This window comes from Prorops nasuta, unplaced genomic scaffold (assembly GCF_024137725.1).
Source record: "Prorops nasuta isolate Cenicafe-Biocafe unplaced genomic scaffold, Cenicafe_Pnas_1.2 PNAS00021, whole genome shotgun sequence".
Taxonomy (NCBI): domain Eukaryota; kingdom Metazoa; phylum Arthropoda; class Insecta; order Hymenoptera; family Bethylidae; genus Prorops; species Prorops nasuta.
The window spans coordinates 2,325,047-2,348,640 of record NW_027116818.1 but is presented as its reverse complement, the minus strand read 5'-3'; the positions used below and the strand labels follow the sequence as shown (position 1 = coordinate 2,348,640).

General features: G+C 43.2%; 1 protein-coding gene across 5 annotated transcripts in view; it reads left to right on the top strand.

Moving 5' to 3' along the window:
* msi (musashi) overlaps window positions 1-23,594 on the top strand; it is a 138,051-nt gene that overhangs the window by 24,734 nt on the left and 89,723 nt on the right. The window contains exon 1 of one of the 5 annotated variants that reach the window (XM_066739763.1): window positions 11,164-11,324. The exons of the other annotated variants lie outside the window; for them this stretch is intronic. The gene's annotated coding sequence lies outside the window, so the exon portion shown is untranslated. Of the gene's footprint in view, window positions 1-11,163; window positions 11,325-23,594 lie in introns of those variants that run through there. 5 annotated transcript variants of the gene reach the window in all.

The window sequence follows — 23,594 nt, the reverse complement described above, 5'->3', positions numbered from 1 at the left end:
GCTACTCTCAGTTTCTCTGGATTCAATGTTTCGTTGAATTTTCATTAATAAAGATGCTACTTTTGCTTCCCATGCAGAGAATTCCAGTGAAACGTCAAGACTTCCCTACAGGAATTATTCACTCGGACGTTTAGCACTGAAATAAATGCAACTGCGCCAATTCGTTCCGGCGACCGGAAGTGGTCATTGCAAAAGATAACTAACTAGAGGCGTAAGATATATCGCGAGTCAAGATTGCAGCTGTCGCTTGGATTTACAATTTCGGATCAAGTGCCATTTAATTTTAGCAAGTATTCCGATCTATGAAGGACAGTGGTAACTCTATCCAGCTTTATTTACGTTTTTAACTTGACGTAACAAGTGTTGTTTCTCTCTTCGTTTACATTCTAATTATTAATTACGCGCGGAGAGAATCTATCGATTTTTTATCTTGAAGAAGAAGCTGTTCATCGAGACCCACGATATGGAGTCTCGATGAGGAATATTTCTGAAAAAATCCAAGCTTTTTTTTACACGACTGTGTGTGATCAAACTATATATAATTTTGTTTCAACTCGTATCTCTAGCTCGGATCGTTTAATTAAATATCTAATGATATATCTATAATTTAATTAAGATTTAAACTTTTCGACGAGACCACGAGCACTTTAATCTGTTCGTGCAATGCTGATACTTCTGTACTTTGGTTTAAATTGTGCTTAATTGGTCTTTATTTGGAAAATCAATAGGCTATGTCCTCTTGGGTCTGGTTTGAAGTATTAATTAGCAGGTTTTGACGATCAGGCATTTTATTCCTGTTCGAGTAATTTTTTATTTCCTTGAAAATAAATTTTAAATTTAGTCATTGTTCCTTTAATAAAATTCCAAGTGTACACTCGTCAGTTGTCTTAATAATAACACTTTAGTTGGAAATCTTTGCATTGATCGATGATACCATTCCTCCACCTGTATTTCGTATCATCATCACAGTCCACGTGGGTTTGAATAAAATTCACAAAATATTGCTTTCCCTTCCACGGATAATTTCGACAAAAAATACGACATAAAAATGAAACGTTTAAAGTAAGTGGAAAATTGTCGAAAGGGTTGGCGAATAAAAATTACGGTTGTGTTATATCGAGTGGCATTTCCTTCGGTCCCTTTCGGCCAGGCACAGGTGGTCACCGACGCAAAGTGGCCAGAGACTTATATTAAGCTTTCCACCGTTGCTTTTCGCTAGATTAATTTCACCTGCTAGTCGCGATAAATTTCCGCAATTTTCCAGAAGGGAAAAGTGCTTAAACTATAATGATTAAGCGATGAGGAAAGAAAAGCAGTACGTAATGCGTCTTCTTCCTCCTCTTCTTCTTCTTCTGATTTCTGGGAAGGACACTTTTCGGTTGAGAAGGAGGCAGGCAGCAGAAAGTACGCGAGACTTTGTTCGATTATTGCACAGCGGTCTCTGACCACGCTCGATTTCGTTGCGCCGGCATTAAGTTGCCGAGCAAGATCTGTACCCGACAACCGTGAAATTCGCCTGCCCGAAAAATCATCGCCGCGGAAGAAACGTCACGAAGGTCCCGCCTCCCCCAACAGACTTCACTCTTTTTCCTCCTGGCAAACGTATTTCGATAAATCCAGCTTGACCCGAATACAAAGAGCAGAAATAAAACTTTCATCCAACTGCTAATATATATGTCTGTCTTGTTTGGATGTATACGTAAACGTACGTGTAATCGTGCATCGGGACACTAATCGAATATTCCATATATATAATTACGATAATTGAGAATATTGCATGACACTTTTTTATCTTATTCATGCCAAATTGATTTCGTCATTTATTATCCTTCTAGCAAACGTATTTCGATAAATCCAGCTTGACCCGAATGTACGAAGATCAGAAATAAAATTGCTGTATTTCTATAATAATTCGAATGCACGTAAACGTATGTGTAAACGTGAATCGACGTACTAATTGAATATATATAATAAATTGTTGAGATATTTATCAGTCTTGGCCCAAGTAGAATAATCGTGGTTGTATATATATATATATATATATATATATATATATATATATATATATATAGTTGCATTTTTTATTCCTTTGTCCCGTATTGTACGTCATCGTCACGATATAACCGAGAATGTGTCCCATTGATGCTGCTTTTTATCCCATTCACCCTAAATTGATTTCGTCGTTTATTATCCTCCTAGCAAACGTATTTTGATAAATCCAGCTTGACCTGGATATATGCGAAGAGGAAAAATAAAATTCCTACCGAAAACACTCTTTTATTTCTATATAATTCGACTCTACTTAAACCTTGAAGAATCACGAAATTAGCATATCGATCAAACATGCTCTTTTTAAATGACTGATAATTCGAATAAATTTTCTTTCGAACAATCTTAACGAGACAACGTGTATTTAGTCTTGAAGAACAAATAATCGAATAGAAAAATATACAAAAGTCAACTGAAATTTCTAATCCTTCAAATTAAAAAAACTCAACGATATCACACAAATATTTACCAAGACGAAGTACACGTTTTATTGCAATTGCTCGGAGACGCAATATTTATTTAAATCCCCAGAAAATATTTCTCTCGGCGCTCGAGAATTAGTCGATTGATTCGATATACTCTTAAACGTTCGATATTTATCAGTCTCGCAAATGCAATAACCGTGGCTATAGAATTCTATTATTCTCTTTGTCCCATGTTACCTCGTCACGATAACTGAAAAAAAAAAAAAAAAAAAAAAAAGAAACTGAGAAAGCAACATCGACGCTTCGTTTCTCACTCCATCCGTGTTAAACTTGTTTCGTCATTGATTATTTTCTTACAATAATTCTGCTGAAATGGAGTCGTGCACGAAATGCAAAAGTTTTTCTCTCCTGGTGAACGGCGAGCAAAGCGATTGGGTAAAATTGTCACGCGCTCCAGCTTCGTTTCAACTTCGGCGCATATTTAATTCAAACCGAGGGAGTTTTTGCCGAGGAAATCCAGCCTGGCGGAAGACGAAAACTGTCGCGGATTCCGAGATCCGCGAAGGGAAATCTTTTAAAACGTAGCTATGGAGAGATTAAAATGCTACAGTCAAGTCGAGAAAACTCGTCTCGTGTTTGTGTCCTCTTCCCTTTTTCATAATGCTCGCAGTTTTAAGCGTAGCTGCGAGTATATATATATATATATATATATATATATATATTCCTTCGTTTCTTGTTTGTATCTTTCCTCCTACTTTCGATTTTCCCTTATTTTCCTTGTCTTTAGCCACTGCTCGTGGCTTTTCGCAACGAGACGGTAAATATTTGTCGTTCGACTTGTGGAAATTTACCACACACACACACACACACACACACAAATTATATTGGTTCGATATATTTACGCCCTCTACAGTAGCGAATCGTAACTAATACTCTCTTATCGGCAACCGTGGCACTTGACAGTGCAAAAATTGACACTTTCTATTTAAAGTTTATTGATAAATGTTAAAAGACATTTAATCGTAATTATATGTATCCTTCCACACGAATGTTTAATTAATCCTTCTTTCCTTAGATCCACGGAGTATCAAAGTAAGAATTTAACGTTATTTAAACGAGCGTATTACGCGTTTTTACAGCGTTGCAAGGACATTCGCGACGCATGGGCGAGAAAAGTTATTCCGGTAGAGATAGCAGCACGAGCCGCGTGGTTATTTTGTTGAAACGAGGAAAAAAAAACATTCTTGTCATTTGCCCAAAAGCTTCAGAGTTTATTATTCAGTTGGTTTATTTTCAACGAATCCAAAGCAGAGATAGAAACATCGTGTTGAGTGGTTGCGCGTTATGGGCTTCCCCGTCCAGTTTACGGGACGCCATGGCTCACGTGGATGCATGTTTATTGCCGCATTAGCCCGGGATAATCCAGCCAGGACCTCGTGAAATATCTCCCTGCCGAATCCAGTCAAGAACAGCTGATCCCGTTTCTCCCTGCTCTCTATCTCTATATATATCTCTCGATATAAATTTTACAGAATTCCCAACCTTTGCAAAATTACCGCAAGATGACCACCATCTACAATATCAAATTTATCCACAAGTTATATAAGTAATTGTTAAAAGTGATTTAAGGTTTCTCTATAGATATTATATTCCAAGCGTAATGAAATATCGACCAACTTTAATTTCTCGTTTACCAATTTCTTTTTTTATTATTTTTTTCTTCGTGAAACTTGTGGTTTTGCAAATGTACATATATTTCGTACGGTGTACATATATATATATAGAAGATGTTAGGTGCATTTAATTAGGCTTTCAGGAGAGTGGCACTTGCCAGAAGCAAAACGGACACTGGGTATATTAATCCATAATGGTTGCAAGTAATTGTTAAGCGATTTAAGGTTCTCTTCATATTATATTCCACGCGTAATGAAATATCGATCAGCTTTAATCTCTCGTTTATCAATTTATTTTTGCATTATTTTTCTTGGTGAAAATTGTGGTTTTGCAAATGTACAGGTGTTTCGCACACAGTGTACACACATGTACATAGAAGATGTTAGGTGTATTCGATTAGGCTTTCAGGAGAGTGGCACTTGCCAGAGGCAAAACGGACACTGGGTATATTAATCCGTAATGGCGGAACGATTAGTCAGGCTCGCTTGCGGACCCCCGATCTGCTGACAGTCGCACGCGTGACCTGCGAATGATTAATAATCATCGCCGTCAGCCCTCGTTATCGCTACATGTCCGCCTGCTGCATTTTTTCACCCTGCAACGTTGCGTCACTGCGGAACATCACCTCCCGTGTCAATTGGAAAGTCGCCTCGTCGCGATCATCGGACCTCACTCGATAATAGTCGCAAAAATTCATTCCAGCCTCGCACACTTTGCTCGGAATTGCTTCATTCGCCACAACTTGCAATTTTAATTCTAATTCATCATGCTCTATAATCGTGCATAAATCCACATTGCGTACACACGAATCACGCATTTCCCACTTTTATCGTTGCAATTTAACAAAATTCCCACGACTGTTGCGATTATGCAAAAATTGTTTACGAAGCGTGCATTTTCATCCAGGACCCTCGCGTCGTCTCACGAACACAGTATCAGCCGCGTCGAAGGAAAAGTCACGTCGTCACGATCATCAAAGTCCCCTCGATGATTACAAGGATTGGATTGGAAATTTTATTTTCGCCATATAAAAGTAGGGCACGTGTGCGATCGAATAGGAATCGCGATTCCTCGCGATCTCCGCTGCAGCCTGAGAGTTTTCCGGGGGAAAGATGATCCTCGGGAAGTTGGGTGCGGGCAATTTGGCGAGGTCGCGCAACTTTTGCCGGGAGGGTTGAAAAATCGAAAGTTGAGTTTGGCTGGGAGGGCGTCGGAGTGTCTGCGTTATGGATGAGAATGTCAGCGACAGAAGCAGCGGAGGGAAGGCACGCAACGACAGGATGTCTGGCGTTGGTGTACCTTGGTGCACAGTGCAAGAGACAACGCATAATTCATCCCTTTCTCCCGCAGGATGCGCCACACATGTCGGCGTTTCGCGTTTGCCGCTGTTGTTGCATTACAACCAGCCATCCAGCCTCTGGAAAGAGAAATAAGCTCCCTCTTTACTCACGCTAACTCGAATCTCGAATATGTATATATGTATATACTTAGAATATATATATAGCAACTTGCCGAAGAGAATAATTTTAAACTTTTCCCTTATCCCATTCCTCGCAACCCATTGACCATCTATAACTCTCTGGCGTTTGGTCAACGAAAAAATGACGTAGCAACTATGAAAAGTTTGTCGAGATAATTCTATTTCTAAGATCTAGCTGGCAATCAGGTTTCTAAAGATAATTATCGCAATTTATCTAATCGAGAAACTTTAATTTATACTATTGGTTAAGAAAAATGCTAAATAAATTATTCGTATAATATTAAGCGTATTTATCGTTAAAATAAAATATTTTTATTATACACTGTTAACAATTATTATGAATTACATTTTTGGTGTGACGTTACATAATTCTGATTAATCGAAAAAAACCCAGTGTTCTCACTCGTAGCAATTAAATAAATTTCAGTCGATAGAAAGATTTATTTTTTCCACCGATAAAACAATATACACATTTTTTATCGCGCAATGGATTCCTTACGTTGTACATCGAATTGCAATTGATATAAGAGAATAAAATCGATGGAGAACGGTTTAGTGGTTTTCAAGCGAGGGATGCAATTATTGGACGAAAAGTCCCTTGACGTGTGCACGCTTTTGGAACGACGCGTTATATACCATATTAGGAGAGGTACGCGGTTCGATTTTCGATAACGGCTATCCAGTTTATCCCACGATCCGCGCGCGATGATATAATCTCGAAAGGGCGTATAAGGGGAGGAGTCGAGGCGAGAGGTTACGGCTTTACCGGTGTAGGAGTCCCCGTTCCTTTCGCCGCCACCGAATATCTCAGCGGCAAAATGCCCGTTAATTAATTGGACCGTAAATTAACGCGACAACAATGCCCGGACCAAGCGCGTAGTCCTCCACGTTCCAATCGTACAATTGTAGGCACGCGTGAAAACGTAAGAATACGCGTGATCTATGCGGTATTTCAATTTCACCCTCGACCTTAACCCCTCCCCTTACGGGAGCTTTGTCAGCAAATAAGCTGCACGCGAGGCGCGTAGCAGAATTTGGCCAGTTTTGCACCAACTGTACGGACACGGTGATAATAACGCTGGATTGTTCGCGTAAATAATTGAAAGAGAAGGGTACGTTGAATGGCACTGAATCGTTTTGGGGAAAAATCTTGCGTTCGCGAGGAGGAGTAATTTTTATGCCAGTAGTATAAACAGAAAATAGCCAGACGAGCTTTTTCCATGGCGTAATCGCTTACGCCATAATGGAGAGAGAGAGAGAGAGAGAGAGAGAGAGAGAGAGAGAGAGAGAGAGAGCCAATCGAGCAGCATGATTTAGATATTTCGGACGGGCGGCATTTTAGCAGCAAGGAGAAAAACAGCACTCTGTGTCGAAGAGTGGATGGAATGTTTTGGTGAAAATAACGCGCGGCAGGCGGGAATCAATCCTGGGTGATCGATGGGTAGGGAAAATAATGGCGTATAAGCCGGCGCGTCAGTGAAGCGTGTGCGTTTCGATATGCAGGAGATGCAGAGGCTGGGCCGTATAAAAGGTCCTCCAAACCTTTCATTTGCGCGCACGAGCACCACCGGCGTTTTTGTCCCCGACGGACGCTCCGCCAGATAAGCGTTTTGTAATTTGTACTCCCCCTAAAACGATGACGTATATATGTATCGTTGCTGCTCGCCAGCAAATTTCGTCGTATTTTCTGAACCTGAAAGCCTGAACGCTATTATTGTGTGTATGTATATGTATATATTATCTATATACATAACGGGACATTATTACAGCGCAACACGCGACTCGAAATTATTCAGCGATATCCTTTCAGCAGTAGTACGATTTTTGTTACGATCGGCCAATCCCATCGCGTTATTTCCCATTTTACCGAATTTTTTCTACTCTCCGCGCGATACTAATGCCCGCTCAAACCGGCCTGTATTATTCCACGTGAAAGGGAGAATTATCGAGTGGACCGTGAACGTGGGTTTTTCTAAGCATTCGGCCATATATTTGATTCGAGGCATTCAGATAAACAGGGGTGGAGGTAAACGTGCAGTCAGCCGTACAAAGTGGATAAAATGACCGAGTTTTGGAAGGTGAGGTTTCTGCTGGTGGTTGAGTGTAGGGAGGGAGGGGGGGGGGGGTGCAAAGTTAATTCGGAGAATCGATGGAATCGGCCGGTACAGCGTGGCGAATCGAGCTTCCTGCCGCAGCTTTCCACTCATAAAGAGATTTTATAGCCAACGCAGGGGTGGTTTTTGCTAGGTGGCGAAGTGTGCAACGGTAGTTTGCGACGAAGGGGCGATGGTCCGTTAAGTGCGTTTAGTCATCGGCCAACAGATAAGCCGTTTAACGTCGCACGCACACGCACGCCAATGTGTACGAGTGTCTCTCTCTCTCTCTCTCTATCGTTGAGTTTCGGTTCTCGCTCGGACGTTATTGGCCGGAAGCTTTGATAACGCGCCTAACTTGATTCCCTAAGCCCCCCTAGTGGTAGAACTGCATATATGAGCCGACGTCAATTTCTCCACTCGGGGACGAACAGTCAAACCTCTTTACGACCTTCTGCGTTTAATATCCCAACTCCTGCTGGCAAATTCCACCTCTCAAGGACTGCCAATCCAACCTCGATTCCACTTCCGTGCAGCCATATTACTGGCGAATTTACTAGAATTCGCGAGAACGCGCAGAATAATCTTCCTTCCTTTCCCGAACAATCGACGAAACTAGCGAATTCTTCACGATTTTCCGGTAATCGTGCCAAGTTCGGGTAAATTATTTACTTAGCATTCGGCTTTGCTATAATTTCACGCATGTGTATGTGTGTAAATGGGAGGTAAAAATTTAGTTTGCTTGGAATTTTGTCGGAGAAGAAGCAAAGATTCAACGAAGCTCCTAAGAAGGAATTTTCTTAAGTAGAATTTTCTAGAAAATCGCCATTAGTGATTTTCACAGATTTTGTTTCTCGCGAGCTGCTGGTTCCACTCGAAGAAAAAACACCTCGGCAGTTACTTTTCTACTCGCCACACTCTCCCCAAGAGAAGCTAACAACTCCCTCCCCCTTTTTTAGCAATTCTCTTCATCTTAAAAATAAATCTCAACCATTTCCCACCATATCTCTCGATCACCAACACAACAATCAAACAAATCCAACTCCTTAATTCCTGCAAAAAAAAAAAATCTCTTCCAATTTCGTGCATTGGAGAAAATTTCTCAGAAAACTCCTGTGCTAATGAGCACTGTCTTTATTTTTCCTCAAAAGTATCTTTACAGAGCAAGATGACGAGAAGGGAAGGGAAGGGAAGGAAAGGAACGGTAAAGCACGTTGCGAAGAGAAGTATTCTTAGCAAGCGACGTGCCCGATTAAGGATTAATGGGCGAGGGCTATTATCGCTTGGTGTTAGTTGCCAGCTGCTAGCCAACCAATCTACTTCGCGAGTCATCGATCTGCCACGCTGAAAATATTTGCCACGATTTACTCCGGTGCTGGTTCCTTCCCAGACCGCGGTCGTGGCTACCACCACTCCTCAGGAACTCCTCTTCGCTCTAACCACCAGCCGAGCCACCGCGTTCCTCTTCCTCTACCACCCCCCCCCCCCCCACCCAGTGACCACCACCCTTTATTAAAAGCTCGTTCGAGCCACGCGACGATGGCCCGAACCGTTGTAAGCGCTTTTCTGCCAGAAGTGCACGCTATTATTAGCAACCACGTGCTGACAATCCTATATACCCAATGCACCTTTGATAATACCCACTTGCGCTTGCGTTCCTGTCCACTGACCCACCTGACTACCACTTGTCTAAACCGAAAATTCCATCGTGCGAGTTTAAATCCACAACTCGCATTCCTCCGAAATTGCAATATTTTTCTCTTAAACCGAAATAGATTATTGAAGAGTTTTTTTATATTTGTCCATTTTGTTCAGTGGTATTGAGTTACTGGTGGATTATTAAAAATGAATATTTGTTGTCTTTGTTATTCCTGAATAAAGATTCTCCATTGCCACTGTTCTCTTTCTATCTTGTTTCTCCTATTCGAAGATTAATCGCGCGCTGGCAGAGGCAGCAGCAACAGTTTCGAGTTGGGGACGAGTTTATCGAGGAATTGTCATTTCGCGTAGCGTTGTTATAAATCAATCTTCTATTTTGGTCGGCAAATAGTCGAGATGTAAGAGTAAAAGCTGCTGTATGCGCCGGGACAGAATAATTCCTGATCTCGTTGAAACGATCGATCCTAAAGACATTGGACAATCTTTAACAATCGGATTATCCGGTTTATTAATTCATTTTCTCTCTCTCTCTCTCTCTCTCTGTCTCTGTCTCGTTAGAATAAACATTTATTCCAATTGATCGAATGGTCCATCTCGTGGTTCCGACTACCTGCAATTATCATCGAGTCCTCGACTACCCGCATCAATTATTCAACTTTATCCACTCGATCGAAACTTCTCGAGCAAAAATACTAATGATATTTCTATTTAGCCTTTCGCATCGGGCCAAAGTAATATTCCAACTCGAGAGCAGTACTATTTCTATCAGTCTGGACAAATCTAGAATCTAGATGAAAACCAATTTTCAAGCTTCCTATAAATCAAAGGTTGATCCAGGGCTCCGGGAAAAAACTAGAGAATAAAAGAATTGGCCATTGGTTGCCCACGGAAGGGGAGTGATCCGTGTTTTCTAATATAGCCGTGTGGTTAAAATATAGCTCTATTCAGACCTCGGGAGAACTCGCAGGTGGATGCTGGTCGGTCCGAGAGACTAATTCGAGAGAATTGGTAGAAACTTTCCAGGTATCTTGGAATGAGTCTTAAAGCAAAGAGGATGGTCGAGTCTATAACGAAGATAGGTTCGTGCTTGAAGAGCTGCTTGCTTGCGTAGTGTTGCAAAGTGGTAAAAATACAGCTATATTCCGGCCTCGAGAGAATTCTCTCGGGTTGATACTGCTAAGTCTGAGAGAGAGAGAGAGAGAGAGAGAGACTAATCGAAGTAAATTAATAGAAAGTTCAATATCTAGATAGGCCGTAACGCAAAGAAGATGATCGAGACTGGTGGAAGAGATAGGTTTGTAGCTGGGAGCAAAAAAGCTGGTTTGCGCATGCGCGATGACGTAAGGTTATATCACTGTTTGAAAGGAGAGGGAGAGAGAGAGAGAGTGGAGCTTTGGCACGAGGGATACGGGAGAGAAGCATCATCCCCTCCACGACGTAGTGGTCCATGTGGCGCCCCGAGTCCACGTAGTGGGGCGCAGGTCTCTGTTGGCCGGAAAATGACGGAGCTGCTTGGAGGGAGAGACACGAGGCTCAACGGCAAAAGCTCTCGTTGAGCCAGAGAGAGAGAGAGAGAGAGAGAGAGAGAGAGAGAGAGAGAGATGGTGAAGGTGCAGGAGGGAAGCTGAAGAACGAAGAAATGAGCGAGGCAGCGAAATAAAGGGGAGAAAGACGCAGCGAGCGAGAGAGGGAAGGGGAACCGCGAGAGAGAGAGAGAGAGAGACCCTCTCTCGACGGCCTCGGCAAGTGAGCGAAGCTCAGTCGCAAGCCGAACACCGTGCAAAGCGCTCGTTCGCTCGCGCACCTTCTGATTACAAGTGAAACGTGAATTAAACACGGAAAAAGTGCACGCAGCTTGAACCGAAGCTTTCACGAGTGTTTTCAGCGTACTTGATCGACGATCTTCCTGGACACGTAGCTGACACCAACGAGAACTGCCATGAGGTGACCTTCGCGATTTTACAGGATGATAATCATTTCGGAACTGCCTCTAACTTATCGATTACGAATTAGGGATTCTCGGGCATGGCAACAATTTTGACGGAACACCAGAGACCTTGAAGACGTTTCTTAAGCATACTTCCATGGAATGTTTTTTTGGTTGGTTATCACTTCCGGAAGAACGTTCTCCAAACACTCCCCTCTTCGGGTCCCGAAACACTAGCTTCGGCACTGATTCATAAAACAACTCCCTCCCCTTCTTCCCCTCCTCCATTATAAACCCGAAGAACATTCCTTCAGGGTTTTTCATTCGTTCATCGACTAATTAAGTTGCGGCGGAGAATCTGCGTTCGCCAAACTCCCACGTCAGCCTTTCGACCCTCTCTTATCACATTTGACTCGACTGCAAAGTAATACAACATCATCGTTGCATTATAACGTTCACTCCCTCTTCTTTCCTGTTTTCTTCAGCTTCCAGACATCGCTGCACCTCGTTATTCGTTAAATTAACTTTGAAAATGGGATTGGAAGGCATGTATACAGTTCATAATTATATTTGGTTTAACAGGCAAACACCTCGATTCGATCATTGGTTTCCCAAAGTATCCAGACTATATCGACGTTCCACCATGAATCCTGAAGAGGGTAAAGAGAAAATCCCGAAGACACGTGATTGACGAATATTTCCCACTCGTGCCTACCCCCCCTCTCTCAACTTGTTTCTCCGATATTGATTCTCGCTCGAGTGTGAGTGTGGTCCATGTGTGCTGGCGCGCGCGCGCGCGCGCGCTTCTCCTCCTCCTCACCGGTCCCAAATAGTTAAGTTTAATAGCTGATCGTGTACGGAGAACCCGACGAAACGGTTTCGTCCTTCACCCGGAAAAGGAAATTGAAGAGCATCGGCAGCAGCGTGTCTGGCCGAATCAATAATACACGGAATGGAGCGCGAGAAACGCTCCGGCGCGCCGGAGCTCGACCAATACGATTCGGGGGAAACAATGAATCAAACGTGTTGCGATGCATCTATATACATACTCCTCTATATGTACTACTACATACCCCTTTGCGATCCAATTTCACTTCCGCCCGCCAAAAATCATCCAGCGTTTTTGCATTTCCGTTCACACGCCAGATACACTCCTTTCTGTGTGTGTGTGTGTATAAAGCCAGTCATCGATTATCCTTCGAAGCAACGAGACTTTGTCAATCTCATCGTTCCTCGGAGGAACTTCTTTTATTATCGTCTCAGACTTTGAATTCATCGCCGAAGAATACTTTCCAACCTTTGCGAGATTTAAAATTGGATGTTGCAGAATTTTTAGTCCAGGCTAAATTCTACTTGAAGAATAATCGAACGCTTCTTCGGTCATCCTGAGAATTTCCTAAACGAGCAGAGCTTTCTTTCGTAGTCCCGAGATCAGTTTAAAGACACTGTATCGTTCGAAGCAACAAGGAGGGGGGGGGGGGGGGTGGGAGATGATGGAAGCAATTTGCCAAGAGTGCAGTCTCTCTTAAAGTGCGTTGTATGGAATTTGAATGGAATTTCAGTTAGTTCTAATTGGAAAATAAAAGGGGTGGTTGAGAAAGTGATAGTTGGACGAGAGGGAATTGGAGGATAATCAATCGACTCGAATATCTGCTTTCCATCGTCGCTCTATCGTTTATCCATGGGATTCTAATTAGTTTTATGAAGCACTCTTCTCTCCTCGCGCTCGTGCTCCTCGGTTAAAGCAAAGAACCAATCGCCGCGACTCTTCATCATAGCGTGTGGAAGCTGTCCAAAGTATTCCGTTTTAAACTGGATTTATTTATTTATGCTCCCAGTTCAAACGTCGACTATATATATATATATACATACTGCTTCAGCGAAATCGCTTTTCGCAAAAGTGACAATAATTCAAGGCTTTATTCGCAAGTTTACTGCTAATGAGTAAGCTATCCGACACGATTATCTTCAACGATCCAGTTCACAGCGATTTTTCCACGTTTATGATACTCTCCGCCATTCCGCAGCACGTTAATCTACTCTTTCGTTCCGTCATGCTTCCGCCTAGTGGATTCTAACTAAAAAAACTCGAGGAACAACTCGGGTCGTTTACCGGCGAATACCAATAGCTCGGCGAACAATGGTCAGCTTCGATTCGCAAACAAAAATTCGAAAATTCTGGCGAACGCAAAACACTCGAGTGTTTCGTTTGGCAAAAGTTTTGTCATCGAAAAAAACAATTATCCCCGCTGGAAAACTTTCGAGGATTTTGACATTGCCATTGTTCACGATTTCGCTAAAGTACTCGGGTGATAATTGGCGTCTGCTCGCGATTCTAAGAAATACCACGCAACCGCGGTTCTCCACGGTAGTTGCTTCCAGCTTTGGGACGCGTCTGGGAACGAATCAACCGAGTTGGACGCTCGTTCGTCGAGCGGAATATCGATTGCACCGGTACTTCCGGTGTCTACTTTCAATTTCTAATCAATGCTGATCCCGGTACCCGGGACTCTCCTCTTTTTCCCTCGGAGCAACGCGGAATATTCCTCCAGCGATGAATTTATTCGTTCCAACCATGAAGAAGACACGCTTTGGCTAAAATTGATAATCCCGTTGAAAATGGAACAATTATCCTAAGAACCTTCTTACCCCGAAGAAAGACTACAATTAACATTCGCGTTTCTTTGAAGCCCGACAAAAAGCAACGTTATTCCTATACAGCGCATCGCGGTCTTCGAAGACGAGACAAAGGAACTGGAGGATTTTTCTCGTTATCCATAGAAACGTTGAAACGAGACATGATTAATAGCTCACCGGAGACGAGCATCCAACAAACCGGCCAAAGTTGGTAACAAACGCGCACCGAGATCTCTCCGTACAGACACGAGGATCGTCGTCCAAGCTCGCGAATCGCGCGATCCATTAGACGCCACAGTAGAAACGAAGAAAAGAACAGCGAAAACTTTCGAGTGCAACCAGCGAGATAAGCCCGAAGGAGATTTGTAAAGAATAAAAAAAGACCATCTTCCCGATGGTTGATGAGGGAAGATGTGGGATTTGGCGCGACACGAATTATGCAGCGGAGCGCTGGGGGCGGAATGACGAGGAGGAACGTGGACGTTTCACGGGGTTGATTTAAATCGCGTGGAAATTGGGTGAAAACGCGTGGTACGATCTTTCTGGACACAATTAACTCGGCCGTGTCCCCTGCAGTGCAATTCCGGAACGCTGCATCTGCGTTCAGTGGAGCTAGGCTTTGGCATGCGTGCGTCCACTCGTAATAAGATTGCAGCTTCGGTTGTGTTCCGCTGCTTCCCCACGGGACTCGCTCTCTCTCTCTCTCTCTCTCTCTCTCTCTGTCTCTCGGTCCCTCTTCATCATCATCCCAGACCAGGAACGCGCAACACTTTGCTACCTCGCGGATAATTTATACCCTACCAACGCGCAAAAGTTTGTCTCTCCACTGTCCATATGTATACATGTGCACGTAGCCTGCACTTGCCCGTTCTCAAAGCGTACCAAAAACTTGCAGCTTTTTCCCTTTGGCACATCCGGCGGAGCTTCCGCGCGCGGTGCCCTTGATTCGTTTAGTCGGCAAAACGGATTACGGCCTTGATCGCGTTAAAATAAAACACGCTTAGCGTTCGCGTCAATTAGTCATCGTCCAAATTGGAGTATCGACATTATCGCTGTTATTGCGAGGTTTCGGCGATGTGTTACGGATGGTTATTAGCCGTAGGAGCGTAATTGCGAGTTGGTTTGTTTGGGATTTGCCAGTCGCGGTTGGTAATCGCGTAGACTATAGATACGAGGGTTGAGCCAGCAAGCTCTCGGCTGGTCCTTGTTTCCCTTAGTTGCTAACCGACAACCCGCCGACGGTTATTTCGAACCCGATCGTTGCTTCGCGAACCGCCGTAACGAATTGGACCAGATGTCGTCTAAATCCGTACTTACCCCCTCCCTTTGCTCATTTACGATTCTAACTTGTCTCGCGACTGGTATCAACCTGCGCATACCCCGTACACGTTCTCTTTATCTCGCCGTATCGGGATTAGGGAATGCATTAACGTACGAGAGCCAGACTAATCAACTTTTCAAAGACCACTGCTATAGCAATATGTTTTAAGGACAATTCTACATTTATTGGTAGTTGGAAAATCGTCCAAATCCATACTTACCCCCTCTTTCACGAATTTAACTGGTCCCGCGCGACTAGTATCAAGCTTCGCATAATCTGTCCGTATCTGAATTAGGAATTAGGATAAACGTACGAAAACCCGAGAAATAAAGTTTGCAAAGACCACCACTACAGAAACACCTTTTAAAGACAATTATAAATCCATGTTGAGTATATAGGAAAATTAATCTCGCGACTGTCATCCTCGTTAGATGGCACGAGCAGATAATTTACAGCCCGAGCTCCTTGATTCTGCCCATTAGCCGAAACACGGTTCGTCCCCGAGGTTATTGCATCCACCGTTAAATCGTTTATCGCCTCGCACTCGTACACCTTGCACACTCTTCAGCATTTACAACGCAAGTTGGATCATTTATCCGGCAAGATCCAAAGCAAGTTAATCCTCGCTGCAAGATTTATTCGACGAGTCCTTTATCTCCCTCCGGATAAATCCTCTTCGATCCACCAACCCGGGATCTGATTATTTCGTTCGAGCGGTTAAAATGTTTCTCCCTCTGAAGGTGAATGGCGTCTCGCAGGGAACGAGAGAACGGCGTAAGTTAAAATGGATATTTCCGGTGCACGCCAGTGCTGTCCCGATCCCTGCGCTCTTCCCAATTTTTCCCGGCGAGATTGGCACGGATCGATCGGCATCCCCCCCGATCCAGCGGGACGTACCGAACCAGCGAGAGGAAGAAACGGCAAAAAGATAACGCTGTCCATGGTTCGTTGAATATTTTTGTCGCGCGCGCGGCATTGGCCAGCAGCGTTACACCCGGCGAAAACGCGAGAGAGGAGAGCACGAGAAAATCCCTCGACCAACTTGGATGAGTTTTCCCACTGACGTAGCGTATCAACGCCGCTTCTGCAACTGGCACGTGAATCTATCCCAGTATGGAATCATGCAAAACGACCGTGCGCGCTCTGTACGCCACTAGCCATCCCAAATGTTAAATCAGTGCGAATCGCGTGGATTGATGGTCGTCGGGAATACCAGAATGTAGATACGTGCTTGTGTGTGTGTGTGTGTAGGATGTGTACCATAGCTAAAATGGTCCGGATCGTACGAGGAACATTTTGCTATTTTCTTTGGTATTGATATTAGTCATTTTTTGCAATAGGAATTTTTTACTTGCGCGAAGATGTTTTTTGTGGAAAATTTGGGTTTTTTTTTTGTAATTTGGAAAATTAAGAATGTATTTTAGGTTCGTCGTAAGGTTTGTTTCGAATGGTACACTCTGTATGCATCCATGTTGCTGCATTCGCCATTCCTGTCACAGCCCCGAAGGAATTACCACGATCCCACAGTGATGACGTACTTTACTATATATATATATATATATATACAGATTGCAATCATTTCAGTCATTTAAATTAATTATCGAAGCGTACGGACGAAAAGAGAATCGAGCAAAATAACGCTGTGCATGGTTCGTTGAATATTTTTATCGCGCAGCATCGGCCAGCGAACGTTATCAAAACGAGGATTGCGTGAGAAAATTCGTGGACCAACGAACATTGATGAGGTTTTCCAGTGACGGCGTGTGTCGTCAGCGGCTGTGCAACTGGCACGCCAAATGTGTCCGAAAGTTTAAAATGATGCAAAACTGTTCTACGCGCTGTACTCGAATGGCGATTCGAAATTTTCCATTAACAAGTGCGAATCGTTTTGATTAATAGTCCTTGTAGAAACAGTTCTGAATATATAGACATATGCTGCTGAATTTCCCTTCATCAGAGTCCTAAGGAATTACCAGGATCCTCGAGTGATGACTTACCTTACTATATATATATATATATATACATTTCAGTCGTTTAAATTAATTATAGGAACGAAGGAACAAAAAAAGAATCAAGCAAAATATTCATGGTTCGTTGAATATTTTTATCACGCAATTTCGACCATCGAACCTTATCAAATCGAGGATTGCATGAGAAATTGACGAGATTTTCCACCGACGATTCGTGTCTTCAGCAACTGGCACACCAAAAGTATCCAAAAGTATAAAATAATGCAAAAAGATCCTACGCTCCGTACTCGAATAGGAATTCAAAATTTTTCCTAAAAACAAGTGCGAATCCTTTTGACGAATGATCATTCTGAATACCAAAATGTAGACACATAACTCTGCATATAGATCGACGTTGCTGTACTCGCAATTCCTGTGAGAGTCCCGAAGGAATTACCACGACCTCCAGCTGATGACGTATATACCTTACGGTATAGACAGTTTAGTCACTGGAATCGTTCGAATTAATTATCTCCGTCGGCAAATGCCACGTGGTCTCTGTGGACTTTGAGCGAGGATATCAGTTGGTGTGGAAAAAGTCGATATTTCCTCGGGAAGATTTGCCACCGTGGAAGGAGACAAACGCGAAAGGCGAACAAAAATTGTAACGTTCACCGCGTCATCTGTCTAAACTTGGAACCATCGGCGTTAATCCTATACGTTTATCTTAACTTAGACTTTCGTCCATACTCGCGTTTCGTGTGTCTTATCCCCGGCTGCTTGCCATCCGGAGATGGCTTAACGTTAATTTTGCGGTCAAGCCAATTCTCTGCCTTGGTCTACCAATACTCTTTATTTCTTTATATATATATATATATATATGTAGGATCTTGGAAAGATGTAGACTTCACTGCAGCCAATCAAACATCAGCATATATATATACACACAAAACTGGATTAACAGACCACAAGAATCTTTCCACATTTTGTTCATCAACCTCCCTTCCACCTCTTTGCAACGTCACACCGAAGCTTCGACGAAACTCGTAAAAATGCAAAAATTTGGCCAGTCTCTTTCGGACCACTGGTCGATGGATCAGAATTCTCAACGGACTGTATATACGCGAATTTCCCTTATTTGATTAGCCACAAGTTATTTATACTTGCGCAAGGTCACCGACCCAACTCTCTCTCTCTCTCTCTCTCTCTCTCTCTCTCTCTCTCTCCCTCTCTGTACGTCCCTCTCACACGCACACATTGAATCCTTCCCAACGAGTGAAGCAATTCGTCTATTAAGAGGACCAAGTCACTCGGAGTCGCACAATGTAAATTTCCCCTGTCAGACCGAACGACTTAAAAATCATCTTCGTCCATAAATCACTCGCGATGCTTCCAACAAACCAGCTGCCAGGATATTTCCACCCTTCCGATCCTTATCAATTCCCTGCCAATTTACTTTCTCAAATATTCATCCGCTTTATTTCTTTCCACCCTCGTCGCGATTCTATTATTTTTATTCCACCACGAGACCACTTTTTTGCCTCGCTTTTTTTAAACGCATTCCATCTCGTCAACTTCTCCGGTATATTTAACCCTTCGAAATGGCGGCTCGTTCGCCAATATATTCCAGACTAATTGTTCTTCCTGTATCGATTTATTTCGTTACCTAGCCAGTGTGTATTACAACAAGCCAGCTTCCGTCCATATATTTCACTTAGCAAGCTTGTCAGGTATTTTTAACCATCGACCGCTAGTTTGTCCATCAATAACCAATGAAATGTATTCGTCCGGGAATACCGTTAGGTTTCGCGCCTACCTCGCGTCAAGAGCGTGCGTGTATATATAGTAAACTAGCGAAAAGAACATTGGGAATGTGTTGGTGGATGCATCGATCGGCGGCGCCTCGCTGGATCGTTTTAATAATTTATCGCGCGAGCCAACACGCTGATTCTTCGTCACCGATCGGTCGTCATTGGTCCGATTCACGCATAGACGCGTGACGAAACTGTAGGGACAAAGGTGGCCACTGGACTGGCGATGGCCAATTGATTCCAGCCATGCTTTCCCGACAAAGTCATCATTCGGAATCAGCCTCGTGGAGTCCCGTGCTAAATACACGGATCAACCTCCACTTTGTGGCTGGAAAATTCGCCGAGCCTCCCACAACCGATCGACCCGAAGCACGACAAACTTTGCTCAACAATTTTCGGCTTAACTTACATTTGCAACATTACCGTTGTTCCCAGTTTATTTGCTCGTCCGTGGTACGCGTAGAGCCACGAGTTTGTATACGCGTATTTTTATTGAAATATTTATTTTAACGAGTAACCTCGAGTTTCCCATAAACCATCGTGCCTAATTAGCTGTCAGAAGCGGGTTATTTCGGTATGAATTCTTTATCGATACTACGGCACGTATCGATCAATTATCCAGGAATCGCCCGTTTTCCTCGGAACCCTCCTCCACGTTTTATCGAATTTTCCATGGAGGTTGGTAAAAACTTGGGGGTCAAAGGAGAAAAAGCGTGGGAATAATTTAATTTTTTATTTTTCATTGAAATTATTACGTAGCAAGGGTTTTGTTATTTATTGAGATATTGGATCGACGATTGAAGTTTCGGTGAGAATTCTTCACGAGGAGAGTCTTAAAGGTGGGTGTGGTATCTTCGATGAGGCATCTCGCGAGTCGTCGTGGACAAAGACTGCTCTTCGGGGTAGGAGGAAGGAGGGGAAATTGGTGAAAAGGGTTGAAACTCTTGGACTGCGTAGTTTTCTCATTATTCCGATTGTTCCGCGATGTGTACTGGCCGACAATGGGCGACGCAGTTTTGTTTTTCGTCGCTGATGGTAGAAAAGCGTCGCGATCCGCTACGGACTGGTTGTTTCTCTCTTTACCGGCTCGACGACTCCTTCGTCCCACAGTCAGGACGCCGCCATTGTTGCCCTCACTTTTTTTTTTTTCATAGTCCATTTGCGAACATTTTCGAACAGCAGCGGACTTTTACGCTAATCACCCATTGCGCGCTACATCAGGACACTTTGAGCCAAACTCTAAATTCTCTTCACTCTTTTAACCTTCTGGTGCTACCTTGCCAGTGGGTCACCCCCTCACCCATTTCAACTCTTCCTCCATGGGCTTTGTACGCAATTACGTTTCATCGCACTTGCATCGAACTGCGTGGGTGACTCGATCGGAGCATCGCTGAGTTTTCACGGTGAATAAAGAACCAGAGGAATTTCTAAATGCATTGGATATAATTAAGGAAATTGTTATCCGAAAATATTTGCTGTGTTTGTGTACGTTAACTATATATTACTTTAAAAATTCAAGTGGATGAATTTGTAGAGTCTGTTTGGAGATTAAATTAACTTTGTGTGAAAAATGAAGTTAAAGGGAACATAAAAATTCCTGGTTAGAAAAACCAAGTTTGAAAAATGAAGTTGTGAAAAAAATATAGGCGGTCGAACAGCATCTGATGCAAATACGTAAAAGTGTGCAATATTCTATTTTACAGTGTGTTTCAACTATTATTTGATATTTCGAATTTAAAGCGTGTCTGACTACAGTACAGTAGATATCTATGGGCAACGATCATCTTAAACTCCTTTTCCATATGCCCCGCGCAATAACGATTTATCACACTTGCTTCTGCAATAGATCCCATCGCAGGATCAGTGAATTTCCAGTGAGAAAAAGACTGGGGAGTTTCTAAAAGCATCGGATAATTAAAGAAAAATTCAATGCGAAATTAATAGTCGAAGCGAAACAAAGAACTCGCTCTTCTGTTTCTCTGTAAATTTTACCACTTTTAATAAATCAGAGTCGGCTGGACAGGTTTCATTTTTCAGGAAACGTGCCTGGCACGTAAAATAACGAACAATCCCTTTCATCGTCTATTCAGCCCTTCCATTCTCTCGTCTACTAGCATTTTCGCCTGGGTGCACGTGCCAGTGGATTAACTTTCACGAAACGTTAGAAAAATTCTCGTGGCAAGATGCTAGCAATAATCTCCTAGAGTATTACACTTGGATTAGTGGCCAATAGAGCACAATCGATACAAATTTGTCTCCCACACAGCTGTTAAATTTACATTTTCACCTCACGTACTACACAATAGCACTGTCGAAGCGGGTCTTACGCTGTAGAAAGTACACAGTACTAAAGTGAGTTTACCTTTTTCAAGCTCGCAAAACCTCACTATCGGCTCGTTTCGAGGTATCGCGTGGAAATGTGGAAAATTCGAGTTTCCTCGGGACAGACAGGGTAGAAGGGCTTGTTGCAACAATGTGCAAATCGAGTCGAGCCGCGAGAAAGCCTTGGCTGTAAACGATACTGACGTGGCGTTTAACGTTGAATTTAATGTTTTATTCCACGTTGATTTCCAGAAGTATCCGCTTAAGATTATCCCGAGGGAAGAGTGCAGGAAAGGGACAGGAATATGAAAATGGTACACGGGAACAGCGCCATTGTTCGACTGGCACGACTAAAAATTTCTTCGACTTCGAAGCCTCTGCCGATTAAAATATCGCGTGGAAACGTAGAAAACTCAAGCTTTCCCATAGAACACGATAGAAAAGCGTGTAGCAACAATGTGCAAATCGAGTCGCGAGACCCAAGAAAGCCTTGGCTGTAAATGATGCTGACGTGGCGTTTAACGTTGAATTTAACGTTTTATTCCACGTTGATTTCCGGAAGTATGCGCTCAAGTTGATCCTGAGGGAAGAGTACAGGACAGGGCTGGGCAGGAGTATGGGGATGGGTGGGAAGAACGGTGAAGGAGATACACTGGAAGGGGAGAAAAGGGGGAGCTGCCATTGCTCGACTGGCACGACTACGGATTTCCTCGACTTTGAGGCCTCTCCCGACGAAAAGGAAGAGGAGCTTCGAGGCTTGAATGAGCCTGGAAGCTGGTGGAGGGGCTGGGGTGGATTTGCACAACACGTCGTCGTCATTAGAGAATGAAAGCGGTTTTGAATTACGTCGCGGAAATGTCTGCTTGCTCCCCTGGCATGCACTGTGTGATTTTTCGTCTTCCACGTGAATCCCAAACGTTTGGTCACCAGGGATTGCGATAAGTGACGTAATATAGCTGCGAGGAACCAACTGCAAAGGCAAAAAACAAGAGTCTTTTCTCTCGACCTGTTCTCGTCCTACATCGCACTTTTCGCCATTTTTGCAAAGCTTATTATTCATACTAAATCTGGTGTGAAGTATCTATAATTTAATTAATCTTCGGACTGTACAAGGAATCAGTTTAAATCTAATCGAGACACTCATTTTTCTTCTTTGTCATTTCTTTTTAATAATTGCATCATGTAGGTGAGACTTCTCTCTCTGTACACACGACTGTTCTTCCTCTAAACCATACAGGCTTTAATCGTCAATAACGCAGAGTGTGGCAGAAATAAATCTGGAGGTTCCACTTAGAAGCGAAGCAGCTACAGTTGGAGTAATATTATTTTTATGCTCGGTACAATGATGCGGGATTTATACACAGTTTGGCGCGTACAGCGCGGAATATACGAGACAGCGGAGAATTTACGGTGCAATAATTATGCATACGGAGAGCGTTCTAATATTCAAGCGAAAAGGAACGAGAAGGGCTAAGGTTGAGAGTAGCAAACGCTTATATTACGTCACCGGGGATACGACGATTCTCTCGCGAAACTCCCTCCATTGCCAGAATTCATTTTCAACACCCCCCTCGTCGTTCCCGATCCTGAACAATTCTCCTTGTAGCTTCCGAGGAAACTGCACCCCCCGCGATTCCTGTCAACGAAATATGCAACGCGCGAGAGGCGTGCAGCGGTCGCTCTTAAAAGATTAAAAGCTCGAAAGCGCGCAATAACGCATGCACGGTCCTAGATGCAAATTCAATTTGGCAATCCGAATTAAAATTTTAGTCCATCGTGCAAATGTGTGGAATTTGGATCAAGGTGTTCGAGTTTTATTCTCGACTGTACTCATCTCTTTCGCAAGCTATTAATTTTCTAGCGTTTTTTCTGCGAGTACTTTGTTTAGATAATACCTATATATATATGGAGAGAGAGAGAGAGAGAGAGAGAGAGGTTTTACAGGGACACTCTTTGACGTTGTCAGACCACAACACGATGCAAAAGGTTAACTCTAACTTTGCCTCAACGACCACGTTATTACATCAATTATTTATCCTAGCTCCGTAATATAATTAACCACCGTGCTTGGAATATACAGGCTGCACGAGCTTCTTCATCGATGCTAGTCTCATCGAACAGTCTATGTATCTACTACCTGTACAAGCAACACGTGTATCCACTCGGCTCGCAAAATTCTCATTGCAGTCTACCGCCGACTTATGAGAAACTTGAGCGAAATTCCCCGAAAGAATTTTGCACGTGAAA